Genomic DNA, 13,919 nt, shown 5'->3' with positions numbered 1-13,919 from the left:
TCAAGACTGCGTTCCATTGGTATAACTAGCTCTGTGTTGGCCTGGTTCTCTTCATCCCTCAACAACAGCACTCAACAAGTCCAAATCGACTCTTTTTCATCTTCACTGACATCCCTGAGCTCAGGGGTACCCCAAGGTTCTGCTCTCTCTGCGGCTTTATTTAACCTTTACCTAACCCCATTATGCCGCACCCCTGCCGACCTTGTAGTTCACTACAAAATATATGCAGTTGATATTCAATTCTTCTACCTCCTGAAGGAAATATGGGCCTTTATAGAATCCTTCCTCATCCACTGACACACAGCCATCCAAAAATGGCTCCACAGCAATAACCTAGCCCTCAACATCGCTAAAACGGAAATCATTATCTTATCACGCTACCCAGTCGATAACACACCCAACAATTTCTCTTTTGATTCCCATTCCATCTCTATTTCCCAAAATTTAGAAATCTGGGAGTCACAATTGACTCCTCTCCCTCCATGCGCAATCATATAAGAAGCATTACCAACTCCTCCTTCTACAAGCTACGTTTACTCTGTCACCTTAAGCCACTTCATGAACATTCTGACTTTAGGTCTGTCCTTCAATCCCTACTATTCTCTGGTATGGCCTACTGCAACTCCCTCCTGATGGGTCTACCAGTATATTTGACCCGTCCACTACAGATAATACAAAACTCAACAGCAAGACTCCTTACTAGTACTCCCATGCACGATCACATCTCTCCCATTCTCAAATCCTTACACTGGCTCCCAGTCACTTACCGGATACAATACAAGCTTGCCATGATCATATACTCCTCAATTCACAATTTACACTCCCCATGGATTTCCTCAATAATAAAATCCATAGCTCCTCCCGACACCTCAGATTGTCTAATCTAATGCTACTAGATGTCCATCTCCAAAGCTCACCCACCTTGAAGAAACCAGAGAACACACCTGATTCAAAAAAGCATTCCCAGACTTAAATGATAATGGACTATCCCCAACATGTCTACCCTCAGAAGATGGCTTGTAGGGGCCAAAAGTAGTTGCAGGACGCTTTTTTTCAGGAATCTAAGTTTCATAGCAAGGAATTTGTATGGACATCTAATGGACTACCTCCGGCTTTTTCAAAAACCTGCTTAAACAGAGCTATTTAATACAATATATGGAATATAAGGACCTTACATCCGTATGAGGTGCTGTATACATGCAAACACCTCTTTCATTATTCAGCAACCCCTGAAGCAGCTCAATTGAGCAAAACTCGGCCTGAGTCGGGCTTTTTATTACAAAATATTAATAAATTCCTTGGTGTTTACCGATCTTCTTCTTCGTGTGGTCGCTACTTGCAATATTGGATCGGTTTCTGGTTTGTTTCTTTGGACCTTCCTTTTTACAAAAGTGAGGGCAGAAATCAGCTATCTCGCTAGAATGATCTCCCTTGATGCCTACTTGTGCTCTTCTTCCTGAAAAATTACATTATTCCCCCCACTTGGATGCTCTATGTATTGTCATGAAGACTTATGTTATTCCCCCGCCTCCACTCTGATGATCTATGTGTTGTCCTGTCTCCTCTATTTATTCGACTGTGTATGTTTATATTGTACCCCACTCTGAACGTAGGAAGGGCAGGTAATAAATGCCTATAAATAAATAAATGTATGACTGGATCTTGAATGGTGACCCCACAGCTTATCTCTTTTGTAACCTGCAAATCCATGCAGTGTTTCTTGATACACTCAACCATATGGCTTCCATAGTAACAAGTCCCTCACTGCCTCCAAGTTACAGAAACAGAGGTCACTTTAGCTGGCATTATGCAGTTTGTCAATCTTTTTTACCCATTGAATTATATATCTGTATATATATAGATAGAGATATATATAGATAATAGATAGATATAGAGAGAGATAGATAGATAATAGATAGATATTTTACAGATACTGTTTTGGTGGTTTTATTATAGTAAGATTAAAAAGTATCTGCATGTTCATAAATAAATAAAAAAAACTATGTTGTAGTTTATAAGATGATCAGTAAGTACAGTAAAGACAATATTGTAGTACCCCGTTCTGGAATGAGATCCAATTATATTATTTTCTTCGGATATGTTTCTGCTGAAAAGAACAGAAGATGTGATTGTAATTATTTTTTCTTTGGTTTTTAGAAGATCTTGTTGGGTTCTGGGCTGTAACTAATGATAAACAAGAGGTCAATGCAGGGTTCCTTATAGAACCTTTCAGGTGAATTTGCAAAAGGTTACACTCATAAAAATTAGCATATTCTGTATGTTATAAAAGTAAAAAATAACATATGTTTTCCCTTGCTGGGTCATCAAGCCCTATATCCTGTTTCCAACAGTGGCCAATTCAGGACACAAGTATCTGACAGGATTCCTAAATTCATTAGATTCCTTGCTGCTTATCCCAGGGGCAAGCAGGGGATTTCCCCAAATCCACTTTAATAATGGTTTATGGACTTAACTTCCAGGAGCTTGTCCAACTTTTTTTTAAACCCAGCTACACTAATATATTTTACCACATCCTCTGGCAATGAATTCCAGAGTTTAATTACACGTTGAGTAAAAAAGTATTTTCTTCTATTTATCTTAAATGTATCACCTAGTAACTTCATTGCATGTCCCTAAATCTTTGTACTGTTGGAAAGCGTAAACAACCAATTTGCATTTACCCATTCCAATCTACTCATTATTTTATAGACCACTATCATATCTCCCTTCCGTCATTTCTTTTCCAAGCTGAAGAGCCCTAACCTCTTTAGCCTTTACTCACAGGGGAATCATTCCATCCTCTTCATCATTTTGGTCACCCTTCTCTGTACCTTTTCTAATTCCACTATATCTTTTTTATTTTATTTATTTAAAAGCATTTATTACCCACTCTTCCTATGTTCAGAGCTGGGTACAATATGAAACATACAGAAATAGAGGGGGAGGAAAGGCAATGCAAAGTCTTACGGGGGGGGGGGGGGGGGGAGGAAAGGACAAGCATCGAGAGAGTGTGAGATCAGTTGTGTCAGGGGGGTCATAGGAGAGGGGAGTAGAAGACTAGGTAGCATCCCCTGCAGGGGGACAAGTTGAGGGTAGTCCATTGTCATCTTGGTTCGGGAATGCTGTCTTGAAGAGGAACTTTTTGAGGGATTTTTTTGAAGAAAAAAGGCGTTATGATATTCTCTGTTTTATTCTCCATTCCTTTCCTAATAATTCCTAGCATTCTATTTGCTTTTTTGGCTGCTGCCACACACTGGGCAGAGGGTTTCAACATATTATCTGTAGTGACGCTAGACCTTTTTCCTGGCTGGTAACTGCCAATGTGGAATCTTGCACCTTGTAACTATAATTTGGGTTCCTCTTCCCTACGTGCGTCACTTTGCACTTGTCTACATTAAATGCCATCTGTCATTTGGATGCCCAGTCTCCCAGTCTCGCAGGGTCCTCTTGCAATTTTTCACAGACCTCTTGCGATTTAACAAATTTGAATAATTTTGTATCATCAGCAAATCTGACCATCTCGTTCATTATTCCCATCTCTAGGTCATTTACAAATATGTTAAACAGCAGTGGTCCCAGCACAGATTCCTCAGCTAGTCACCTTTCTCCAATGAGAAAAGTGACCTTTGGACCTACTCTCTGTTTTCTATCTTTTAACCAGTTCTCAGTCCTCAATAGAACATTTTCTCCTGTTCCATGAATTTTTAATTTCCTCAACAGTCTTTCATGCGATACTTTGTCAAATGCTTTCTAAAAGTCCAGATACATTATATCTATCTACCAGCTCATCTTTATCCACATGTTTATTCACCTCTTAAAAAAAATGTGGCAGATTTGGTGAGGCAAGACTTCCCTTGGTTAAATCTATGTCCCATTAAACTATGACTATCCATATGTTCATCTTTCAATCCAGACCCCTCTACCTGCTCACACACAGCCTCTACCATTTGCCCCAGATTCCCCCATCCATAAACTGAAGAGAAACGAGAGACCAGAATAGCTGGTGTAAAGGTGTCTGCATGTATGACGACGTATATGCGTATTCCATTTGTAAAATATGTGGGATGTGCGCGTACCTTTCAAGCCTTCCACGCCCACAGAAGTACTTAATGCAACCGTGGCCTTCTGAAACTTTGCTTGGCATGCACAAAGGCTATTTGCACTCGTATCTGCCAGTTTTACCCCCACATACTCTACATACTCTGTAACATGCAAACTTTCAGCTTCCTCTCTAGTTTAGAAATGTGTTGGCATTTATCCAGTGTTAAGTGAGAGGCCTCTCTTTATACTGAATGCCCTTCTGGGCGGTGTTTGATTGTATAAAACATGATTTTTGACCAGTATATTGAGCAAATGTTACCTGGACGTTAAAAAGTAGGTTCAGCCAGCGACTAGTAACATGGGAGGACCACTTTCAAAAATGTTCTGTGGATTAAAAAAAAAAAGAAAATAAACTGCTTATACCTTCTTTCTAAAATAGGACAGACAGAATGGGAAAATAGTGACGTGTGCAAGAAGAAGCAAAAACAAATTTCACTGCCATGTGTGTTGCAACTGAAGAATCACACACTGCCTAATCTCATTTCCCTTTTGCTATTAGTTCCTCTCATGAGTATCTGATCTTTATTTCTAAGAAATACATGACTTAATCTAAGGCTCAGAACATCTCAAGCTCTACAAAAGAAGAAGCCTTCACTTAAGTTCTTGGAGGAAAAATCCATAACCTGCTACTACGGTAATTAATAAGCAATAGTAGCTTGAGATCTATTTAATATTTGGGTACTTGCCAGGTACTTGTGACCTGAATTGGAAACAGGATGCTGGGCTTGCTGGACCCTTGATCTGACCCAATATGACAAGTCTTTTGTTCTTATGTAAGCTGCCTTTGAGAAGACAGATATTTGACAAAGTAACTCTACATTTCTTTATAATTAATATTTATTATTAAGTATTTAAAGAGTTTATTTTCATTTCAGTGTTTTCCGCAGTTTTTACATCTACAGCTGCTGCAGTTGGAAGGACCTTACGTTTAATAGCCTTTAGGAATACAAAAGCTGTCTGCAGGCTCCTGATTGCAATTCTGAGAAAATCACAAGGAAAAAACTTCTCTTTGACGAAGAAGATGGGTTGTTTCTTATAAAGGAGAAATTCTACTTGTGTGACGCTGATGTCGCTATTATAGAGTCCATATTCATTGGCTCCATCATCATCACCAAGCGCTGTTGTTGATACAAAGGTTGGTTACTATGGTGCACCAGTTCTCTCAATGCTCAGTTTTTTCCTCTTCATGTCACCCATGTTTCCATCCCCCCAGACTGCTTTCTCTCTCCTTTGCTCTCTGTCATTGACTGATTTGCAAATTCCCCCCCCCCCCCCCAAATCCGAGCCTAAACTAGCTAGTTTCCCATGAATACTTCTGAGCACAGGACCAGTAAGTTAGATTTTCCTTTTGATCAGATCTTGTGACTGAGATCTTCTACCTTCCATCATCTCATGCACCCTTCCAGCTAATCTTCAGAAATGTTTTAAATCTCTTTCGGGCCGATACAGTAAAGTCCGCGGGAGAGCGGGTGAATGCCCGCTCTCCTGTGCGCTTGATTCAGTATTCAAATTAGGCATGGCAGTAAAAAGAGGTAAAAAGAGGCGCTAGGGACACTAGCGCGTCCCTAGCGCCTCTTTTTGGATAGGAGCGGCAGCTGTCAGCGAGTTTGACAGCCGACGCTCAATTTTGCCGGCGTTGGTTCTCGAGCCACTGACAGCCACGGGTTTGGAAACCAGACGCCGGCAAAATTGAGCATCTGGTTTTCAACCCGCGAGCCGCAGGCCGACTTCAATTTTTTTTCTTTCTTTTTTCTTACTTTTTGTAACTTTCGGGACCTACCACGTAATATCGCTATGATATTAAGTCGGAGGCTGCACAGAATAGCAGTTTTTACTGCTTTTCTGTGCACTTTCCCGGTGCACGGAGAAATTAACGCCTACCTTTGGGTAGGCGCTAATTTCTGAAAGTGAAATGTGTGGCTTGGCTGCACATTTTCCTTTCTGAATCGCATGGGAATACCTAATAGGGCCATCAACATGCATTTGCATGTTGCGGGCGCTATTAGGTTCGGGGGGGATTGGACGCGCGTTTTCGACCCCTTACTGAATAAGGGGTAACGCTAGCGCATCGAAAACGCGCGTCCAATCGCGGGTAAACAGTGCGCTCCACCGGAGCGCACTGTACTGTATCGGCCTGTAAGTTGTAAGTCCATGTTTCAAAATGCAAAGTAAATTAATGTTGTACCTAAAAAGAATACCAGCCTCACGATCAGCAAGCCAGAGAAGTATTCTTTTTGTACCATAGGTTTTGGGTTACTTTTAAAATCTGGAATGTGCTATTACAGAGGAGTTCTTTGTTCAATAGTTTCACCTTAATTTGCTATAGTTTCAGCACGCCCCTCGAGAGCAATCTTTGTTGTTTTCAAGTTGAAATTATTTTCTGTATTGTGTTTGTTTTTCTGCAAACTTGCAGGTGTTGAGGGGCGGGTAGTATCAGGGCGTGAGGTCATCTCTTGGTAGGCCTCTGAAAGTGTAATCCGCATTGAATTTTTGGAGAAATAGCGGATAATAAGATGGAATAAATAAATAGTTTGCCATTGCCTTTCTGAAGCCTACAGCACTTGGGGGTCAATGCAATACAGTGCGCTCAGCCAAGCACACTGTTTAACCGGCAGTTGGACGTGGGTTGTATAAGCGCTACCTAATCCCGCCTCCACAACATGTGTCCAACGCGAAGCGAAACTATTAGTGCTCATGTGAATAAGGCTATGAGCTGTTCACTCTGGGGTAGATTTTAAAAAATACGCATGTTATATCGGGGGTCAGCGCGCACAAGGGGGTGCACAGTGGCGCACCCTGCGCGCGCCGATGCCCGTGGACTTCCCCTGTTCCCTCCCAGGCCTCTCCAATTTCGGAGCAGCCTGGGAGGGAACTTCCCTGCCCCCTAGTCTGACACCCCTCCCCCAAATTCTTGTTTCACCTTTTGCGCGCATGCTGGCATGCCTGCCGGCATGCGATCCTCCAACACAGTGGCAAATGGCCGCTGTACCCAAGGCCTCTGGCCCCGCCCCCGCCCCACCCCCTTTATAAAGCCCCAGGACTTAGACACGTCCCGGGGCTTTATGTGCATCGCCGGGCCTTTATAAAATAGGCCCGGTGCGTATAACCACCCCTACCCACGTAAATCCTCTAGATTTACATGCGTAGGGCTTTTAAAATCAGCCCCTCTAATGCAAAAAAAAAAAAATGTGCATCTAAGATGCACATTTTTGCGCTCAGAAATTAATGTGCTGAGCGCTCCTAAAAGTAGTAGAGAAAAGCAGAAAAAACTACTTTTCTATACATCTTCCTACTTAATATCATTGCAATATTATGTAGGAGGAACAAATCTTTAAAAATCTAAAAAAAAAAAAGTAAAAAAAAAAAAAAAAAGCGCTGGCAGTCAGGTTCGGGAAACGGACACTCAGTTGTCCATTTCCTGAACCCCTGGCTGTGCACCAATTAGGGAAACCCATGCCGATAAATTCAGCGGCCGTTTTCCTAACCGGCAGACGGCCAATGCTCGCAGGCTCCCGTTCTCAAGGAGGCACTAGGGGTGCGCAAGTGACCCTAGCACCTCCTCGATAATGTGACCCCTAATTTAAATATTGCATGGCGCCCCCAGGAGGGGTGTCTAGGGGCACGTTAGGAAAGCAGACGCTGAGTGCTCAGCACTCGCTTTCAGTGCACATTTATTGCATCAGCCCCTTGGTCTTTCCTGGTGGTCCCCTGAATCTGGGCACTAGTTGGACCTGGCACTGCTTAGCTTGTAAGAGCTGACCAGTTCAGGCTCTCCCAGGCCCATGTTGCTTGTGAATGCCTGCAGTAAATGTGGGAGGGAAGGGTCACAACAGCAGAGATCAATGCTATGGTCATTTCCTCAGTGTTCCTTTCTTTATCTTAGGAATATGTTAGAATGAAGCAAACTTTGACAGCTGATAACATCATGGTTTGGGGGGGAGGTTTGTATCGTTTTCCTTTTATCCAGAATTCAAGAGTCTGCTCTTGTTTGGGTGACCCTAGCATGTGCTGGTGAGGTTGGTAATAATTTTCATATTTAAAACAGGATTCTGAAGGGTACCTACCAATCTCTAAGTCATAGGCTGAGTTCTTATTTCAACCAGTGGTGTAGCCAGGGCTGATTTTTTGGGTGGGCACAAGGTTTATTATTTATTTTTTTAATATACCGACATGCGATCGGAGATATCACATCGGTTTACATTCAGGTACTGTAGGTAGGCATGCAGGTCTGAGACCTACTAGTTGCACTCTTCTTGATAAAGAATGCCATGTACTGCACTCTACAATGGCTTCCTACATAGTTTGCAACAGCCATCATGCATCATGCATGAAACCTTAAAATATTTTACCTCAATTATTTCAAGCACTTACCAGCATTAAAAATTCCTTATTAACCTGTATTAATTTATTTTATATGTATTGCAGTTTATGAATGCACAAGTATGTCATGTAAAAAGCAAAGAAATCAAACAATCAGATCCAATCAATCATGTAATACTTGTGTATTCTTTCATGAATCCTCGTTGCAGAAAACCAGAAATCATCATAACTGCAATAAAATAGCATTAATCATCAGAACAGGTGCAGAGCTAGGACAATTCACATTACAACCAACATGAAAAAAAAAAAAATTAAAATTCTGGTGTCACTGCAGCAAAAAATATCAATCCACTTCTAAACATTTATGGGCTAATTTTCAGAAGCCTTTGCACATAAAAACAGGGGGGGTTACGCGAGTGGCCGGACCAGGTGCGCACCACGCATTTTCGGAAGGGCCCGGCCACGTGCGTAGACCCCGTTACATGCTGAAGTTCCGGGCCTTTCCAAAGGGGTGGGCCGGGGGGCGTGGTCAGGGAGGGGCGGGGTGGGGGGCTGGGACAGCGCCATTCGACGTTGTCCCAGGGAAGAGTGCGCCTGCAGCCGGCCGGGGCGCGGAGATTACTTCTGCTCTCAAGGAGCAGTAAGTAATCGAACAAAAAAAAACTAAGTAGCTAGGAAGGGGTTAGGGGTTGGGGAGGAGAGGGGAAAGGGTAGGAAGGTTAGGTAGGGGTATAGGGAACTTCCCTCCCAGTCCGCTCTTTAATTGGAGCGGACTGGGAGGGAACTGGGGAAGCCCTACTCTCGTCGCTGCGTGAGGCCTTTTAAAATTCACCCCCCCACGCACGGAGGAGGCCATCCATCTGCATATGCGCGTGAGAATTTTAAAATCTGTCGTGCACATATCGAATTTTATAACAAGCACATGCCAATGCGCACATGTTATAAAATAGCTGCGTCCATGTGCACGTGCCGGGAACTGCGCACTCATGGACACCAGCGTGCGGCTCTTAAAATTGACCTCTTTGTGAAGTAACACAAAGTCCTGCAAAGAAAGACGTCTAGAATCTTGCCACACCATACAATCACTGCACTGATTCTCTGGACTCAAATAACTGTAACCTTATGAAATAGCAGCAATGCAAATACTAGACCAGACCCTAGAACATTAATACTTCACATACTGGAATAACAGAACAAGCTGGACTACTACAGAGAAAGTACATGCGAGCAGAAATACTGCACTTCAGTCACACACACACAAGCAAAACAGAGTCCGATCCTTACCTAATATAGAAATAAGGGACTACAAATTAGAAACAGAAACATGCAGACAAATCCAAAATAGAAAGCCTGAGAAACTAGACTCTGAATAGTGGAATACTGAAGAAAGAGCAAAATACAAAAATATAAGAAATGCACATTCTCAAAGATAGCATATTCCAATCACTAAAATCTCAAAATATTTTTGTATACCTTTGTTGTCTGATCTTTGTATTTTTCTTATCAGTTGGTCCTGGTCGCTTTTTCCCCATTTTTCCCTTGTCACTCATTTCCTAATTCCTTTTCAGTGTCTCTCTTCTCCTACTGTCTTCTTCTCTTCCACCCTTAGTCACACACACATGCTTTCTCTTACAGACTCCCTCACTCTCATATGCTCTCCCCCCCACAAGCTAACAACCTCTATACACACACACACACACACACACACACACAAGCTCTCACTCCCCCCAGGCTCCTATGCACACACAGACCCATACCCAGGCTCCCATTCTTATACACATACAAACATTCAAGCTCCCATTTTAACCCACATACACACACTTTCAAGCTCCCATTCTCACCCTCACACACATACACACATTCAAGCTATTTTAACCCATATACAAACATTCAGGTTCCCATTCTCATCCACACATTCAAGCTCCCATTCTCACCCACACATACACACATCCAAGCTCCCATTCTCACCCACAAACACGCAAGGCCTTTTCATTAGGCACAGCCATAGTCCTATTTCTGCCGCCATGAGCAGAGGATGGGATCCCACGAAGGCCTTGCAGCTCTGGCCCCTCTCTTCCCCATCATAGGGACGGGATCCTGTGGCGGCCTTGTAGCTCCGCCCCTCCTCTTCACAGACACGTGGATGGGATCCCGCAGCGGTCTTGCAGTTTCAGTCCTCTGCCTTCGCGGGTAAGGGATCCTGTGACAACCTTGCAGCTCCGGCTCTCCTCTTCACCATCGCGGGGATAGGATCCCATGACAGCCTTGCATCTCCGACCCTCTTCTTCGCTGTCGCAGGGATGGGATCCCGTGATGGCCTTGCACCTTCAGTCCTCCTCTCGCATTGCTCCAACAGGCCTCGTCCAGTTAGATGGGCCTGGGCCCAAATTGGGTAGGCCACTGCCCACCCAGGCCTACCTGTGGTTATGCCATTGCTTTCAACGTCTGCATGAATTGATAATCACACTATACTGTATATGTTCTAAAAATGCTACCCCAGGAAATAATAATGTTATTTATTCAATTATACCATGTAAATTCAAGAAGCTATAAGATTTTGTGCAATATAAGCAATTTGAAAGAAAAACAGATACGATAAACTTCAGAGCTATTTGCTAGAAATCTATTTGAAAAATTCATCCTTCTGGACTTCTATAATATATGTGTCTTAAGGAAACAATTCTCAGTTGTTGAATGTCCTTTTTTATGCTCGGGTATAATTTTTTTCTGATTTAGAGATCTTAAGACATAGAAACATAGAAATGAAGGCAGACAAGGACCAAATGGTCCATCCAGTCTGCCCAGCAATCTTCTTAAGGTAGTAACTGCTGCTCCGTTCAGTTATCCCCAAGCCTTATGATAACCCATAAAAATTGCAGCTAGCAACATTTTTTACGGGGTGATGAGCTTTCTTGAACATTCAGGCAGTGCTGCTTGACGTGCTTTGCTTATGGGCTTCGCTGTAGAAGCAGTCCTGTGCTTTTTCCTCTTGTCTGCGTATCATATATATATATAGTCTTTTATTTCTAGTATGTATATATATTTTTAAGTGCAGCTATTTTTCAGTCAGTACTTTTAGGTAGTTTGAATATCCTGTTTGGAATGCAGACGTTAAAAATATTAGATTAGTCTTCAGTTATGACACAATGTGCTGCTGATAATGACCGAGGACACGCTTATCTTCTACCCCCATTAAACATTACTCACAGCCTTTTCAGCCTAATTTCCCAGTTTCTTGGTAATTCATTAATCATTATTATACCGCTTACCCAGAAGTCATATTATGTATCTGCTTCATTTTCATTAATTAGATCTTTGACCTCAAGGCTGTCAAACATTATTACAAATAATTGGTCAGGAAACTAAGAATGTTTAATATTCCTCAGCCCTGATTGTGTCATTGACTTTGTGGTGCTACCATCCAGCTGACTGCATTGGAAAGAATTTTACTGGTGTCGCTGTGAGGATGGGAAATCCATTGGTCACTTGCTCAGGACTTGTCTTTTGATTGTCTCTGCTTTGTTAACACTTTGTCCATAGCAAGGTTGCATAACTAAATTCCTCTGAATAAAAACACCCAACCTAGAGCTTTAGCAAGGTAGCTCATTCCTGTACATGGCAGAGACTTAAAAAAAAATGTCCATTCAATATCATTTGTATTAGAAATTGTAAATGTACTCATCTATCTGAAAAAAAAGGAGTGCTTTGCTGGAAAGGAAGAAAATTAAGGGTAGCTGTTTATAATCAGTGTACAGTATTGTACCACAGAAACAGAGAACATAATGGCAGATGAGGACTATAAAGCCCCTCCATGCTGCTCATTATACTTTCTAGTGCAATGTCTTAAAACTCAGATTGAATATGAAGTCAACATAATATCTTCAGGAGGCCTGGATCCCAAGTCTCAAGGTCAGAAATCTTAAAGTGGCACAGCGCTGCCTTTAGTAAGGATTCATTCTGTGAGTCCTCTCGTAGGGTGCTGCTGTGATGGCTACAATGCAGCGTTCCCATTCCTAGCAATGATGGTGGTTACTCTAATATTATGAGGCAATTTTCAAAACCGTGTGGGGAAGGCAAAAAGTTACATGCCCAAGGGAAAAGGCTATGGAAATTTGCACCTGCTTTCCTCTGTGGATATTACATTTTATGACCAAGACAACCCCACGGTTCTGAAAATCCAAAACATATGTGCATTGTTGCCTCCTTCCAATCCAACCCTGCCCTGGGAACCGCCTTTCCAAAAATGTGGGTAAAAGCAGACACATTGTGGTGGAACAATGCACGCACTTTTATCTGCCCAAGGGCAATTTCCAAAACGGTCTTTTGAAAATTGCCCTTTGTGGAGAGAACATTTGAAGATGTGTTATAAAATATCTGGAACATTCTGAACCATGCTAGATGTGTACTAGGTGAGAACAGCACGATGATGATATCAAATGCCTGTATCAGTGTGCGTTTTCGATGGGGATGACCTGAAAAGCTTGGTAGGCTCATCACGCTCTTTTTAAGTGATATAATGAATGTGTGTGTTGATCAGTAATGGCACATTGATCAGGCTGGAAGCACCATACTTATTTTCCTGACAAGTCTAGTAATTTGCCTTGGAAATTAGCGTGCTTGCCATGTTAGTCCACTTGAATGCATGGAAATAAAAGTCAATAAAAATAAATGATAAAAGGTGATCCCTTTTTATTGGTCTAACTTAATATATTTCTTGATGAGCTTTTGGGAGCAAATACTCCCTCTCGGACCAATCCATTTTGTTTTGACCTGGAGAAGAAGAGAATGCTAGTTTCAGAAAGCTAGTCAAGAAATATCTTTCTATTGGACTAAAAATATGTCACCTTATATACAGCCGGATTATAAATGCCCTGCTCGCGCTGGCGGCCTATTTTGCATAGGCCGCCAGCGCGCACAGAGCTCCGGGATGCGCGTAAGTCCCGGGGCTTCGTAAAAGGGGCGTTCCGTAAATGACGCGGCGTTTCGGGGGCAGGCCCGGGGGCGTGGCACCGGCCCGGGGGCGTGGTTGAGGTCTCCGGACCAGCCCCCGGGTCAGGTGATTTCAGATTTACATCTGCTTTCCGTCGCGTATCTTATAAAATCCAGCGTACTTTTGTTCGCGCCTGGTGCGCGAACAAAAGTACGCGCTCGCGCAAAATTATAAAATCTACCCCATAATGTTTAGTTGGTTATTGACTTTTAGTTTCATGCCTTGGAATTGTTAGTGCCAGTGTGAACTTTAAACATTGATAGGCACAACTTAAAAATTATCAGTCCCTTTTTCAGGTGAGAAACCTATAATATATTAATGAAGAATATATTGACTATAAAACATCCCACATCCATGTGAGATGAAGTGAAAGTACTTTTATTGTGGGGATTTTTTGAAACATTTAAAACCAAAAGAAATTGCCATGCTGGGTCAGACCTAGGGTCCATCAAGCCCAGCATCCTGTTTCCAACAGAGACCAAACCAGGCCACAAGAACCTGGTAATTA

At 42.4% G+C, this 13,919-nt stretch overlaps 1 protein-coding gene across 6 annotated transcripts in view; it reads left to right on the top strand.

Annotated features, from left to right (window-relative positions):
* The window catches only part of CMKLR1 (chemerin chemokine-like receptor 1), a 421,974-nt gene that overhangs the window by 366,860 nt on the left and 41,195 nt on the right, over window positions 1-13,919 (top strand). For 3 of the 6 annotated variants that reach the window (XM_029571276.1, XM_029571275.1, XM_029571274.1), the window contains one exon: window positions 4,977-5,236. The gene's annotated coding sequence lies outside the window, so the exon portion shown is untranslated. Of the gene's footprint in view, window positions 1-4,554; window positions 4,736-4,976; window positions 5,237-13,919 lie in introns of those variants that run through there. The other 3 variants (XM_029571277.1, XM_029571273.1, XM_029571272.1) reach the window with 2 other exon arrangements.

Source organism: Rhinatrema bivittatum, chromosome 11 (assembly GCF_901001135.1).
Source record: "Rhinatrema bivittatum chromosome 11, aRhiBiv1.1, whole genome shotgun sequence".
Taxonomy (NCBI): Eukaryota; Metazoa; Chordata; class Amphibia; order Gymnophiona; family Rhinatrematidae; genus Rhinatrema; species Rhinatrema bivittatum.
Note: the sequence above shows the minus strand (reverse complement) of the source record. Positions and strands in the feature narration are given on the sequence as shown.